This window comes from Sinocyclocheilus grahami, unplaced genomic scaffold, assembly GCF_001515645.1.
Source record: "Sinocyclocheilus grahami isolate Dianchi unplaced genomic scaffold, SAMN03320097.WGS_v1.1 scaffold785.1, whole genome shotgun sequence".
Classification (NCBI taxonomy): Eukaryota; Metazoa; Chordata; class Actinopteri; order Cypriniformes; family Cyprinidae; genus Sinocyclocheilus; species Sinocyclocheilus grahami.
In genome coordinates, this window is record NW_015505964.1 from 388,291 (window position 1) to 391,077 (window position 2,787).

Here is a 2,787-nt window from a genome sequence, read left to right on the forward strand (position 1 = left end):
AGACACCCTCATTGTCCGGTCTCGTACACACGTAGAGGACTCTCTGACTTTACTACTGCTTCCATTTGAATACTGCCTGCATTACTTACCTCCTGTGTTCCTCCTAGTGTCTCCTCGTCTCCAAGTGTCTCCTGTTCCTCCTAGTTCCTGGATCGCTGAGGTGTGTGCTCTTCCCGTGTGCATTCCAGCTCCTGCAAAGGAAAGGGCTCTGATCATTCCACTCGTCATATCCTTTAAACTGTTCTACGGACTATACACTCACCATGTCATCACCTGGATCCAACACCCGTACTCTCTGTGACCAAAATAATCTTGATTGTTATACTAACCTGTTGCGTCAGCCGTTACAGAAGACCGGACCAACACCGATGGCACAGATGAGTCACCCCGATCCGTTTCAGGAGCTCGTAGACTCACTACGACGCGTCCTTCTGAATCCACCGGCATCATCACCATCACCGGCACCTCCGGCCTCACCACCCATCACCTCCTCCATTCCAACCAGCACTTCTTCGCCTACCATCATCGCTAGTCCCATGGCCCGACCGGCGCCCTACTCTGGCTCGGCGGAGGAGTGCAACGGGTTCCTCCTGCAGTGTAATCTCACATTTCAAATGCAACCGCAATCATATCCCACCTCCAAAATTGCTTTTATTATCTCCCTGCTAACAGGACCAGCGTTGCAATGGGCGGAAACGATCTGGACCCAGGCCAGCCCCGTCATTCAAATTGTACAGAACTTTCTAGTGCATTTTTGCATGGTGTTTGGAAGGACTGACGGTGATACCGCTGTGGGAGAACAACTCTATCATTTGCAACAGGGTACCATGTCAATTGCCGAATACTCACTGAAGTTCAGAACTCTCGCAGCAGCAAGTGGATGGAATGAGAGATCGCTGCTGACCACCTACCGACAGGGGCTGGAGCCCCAGCTTCGGTTACAGCTCGCTGCGTATGATGATTCATTTGGATTGGAAAGATTCATTCAGCTATCCATCCGTTGTTCAAACCGCATGCAGTCCTGTTTAGCAGCAACACCAGTTTCCACCACAACCTCCTACCTCCGCCAACCAGAGCCCAGTTACCCTCCAGAACCAGCATCAGAACCCATGATTGTGGAGCGGCAATGGTTATCTACCGCTGAGCAGCAGAGAAGGCTGACCCAGGGTCTCTGTTTATACTGTGGCGCTCAGGGGCATATGATCTTGTCATGCCCCCTTCGCCCTCCACGTCCCGTTGTGAGTGTGATTCAGCCTGATATCGTTAAGATGCACTCAATAAGAGGGGAAGCACTCACTACCTGTGTAATGCTTACTGAGCTGATGTTTCTATTTCAGTATCGGCCCTTATCGACTCCGGGTCAGCAGGAAACTTCATCTCCAGGAACCTCTGCTGCCAGCTCAAGTTACAAGCTACCATCACTGAAACCGTCTACCAAGTCCAGTCGATAACTGGAACACCACTATGTCGTAGACATGTACGATATCGTATGGGTCCCATCACTCTTCGGCTTGGTCAACTTCATTCTGAAGACATTCATCTTCTGGTTCTGGAGGGGTCTACTGCTCACATCATCTTAGGGCGCTCGTGGTTGGTAAAGCACAATCCCATTCTGTCTTGGAAGATGGGAGAAGTCCTGAAGTGGGGCAAGGATTGCTTCCCAGACTGCTTCCCCGTGACTCCATCACCAGCCAGGAAACTCACGGAGGTCCTTCCTGTGAATTCAACCTCCGTTGAAAGTCCCGTCGAGAAGCAATCCATAGACATTCCAGCCTGCTATGCCCCCTTCAACGATGTGATTTGCCCGAAACAAGCCTCACGCTTAACACCACATCAGCCATGGGACTGCGCCATCTCATCCCGGGTGAGCCAGTGCCTCGCGGAAAGATCTATTCACTGCCGCTTCCTGAACAGAAGGCCATGGAAGAATACATCAAGGAGGCGCTGGGTCAAGGTTACATCCGTCCATCTAATTCCCCTGCTGCATCGAGCTTCTTCTTCGTGGCCAAGAAGGATGGAGGTTTGAGGCCCTGTATAGATTACCTAGCACTAAATAACATCACTGTCAAGTTCCAATATCCTCTTCCCCTCGTCCCAAATGCCCTTGAACATCTCCGTGGTGCTACCATCTTTACAAAGTTGGACCTCCGCAGTGCATACAACCTCATCCGGATACGTGAGAGGGGATGAATGGAAGACTGCCTTTGTGACCCCTACTGGCCACTACGAGTATCTGGTCATGCCCTATGGACTTGCCAACGCCCCCTCCGTATTCCAGGATTTCATGCATGAGGTGCTCCGGGAGTTTCTTCATCGATTCGTCATCGTCTACATAGATGACATCCTCATCAACTCCCGGAGCCAGGCCGAACATCGCCAGCACATTGCGGAGGTCCTCCAATGCCTGAGAGAGAACCACCTATTCCTCAAGGCTGAAAAGTGCACCTTCCACCAACCCACGGTGCAATTCCTGGGGTATAACATTGATCGTACCGGTATCCAGATGGACGAGGGGAAGGTGGAAGCTATAACCTCCTGGCCAGAACCCACTACAATTAAGGAGCTCCAACGATTCCTCGGATTTGCCAACTTTTACCGTCGCTTCATTCTAGACTATAGCAAGATCACCAGCCCACTCACAAGCTTACTACGAGGGAAACCCAAATCTCTGTCCTGGACACCCGCGGCCTTAGAAGCTTTCTCCTCCCTCAAGAGAGCCTTCACTAGCGCTCCCCTCCTAGTCCATCCAGTTCCCGACCTCCCATTTGTCGTGGAAGTTGACGCCTC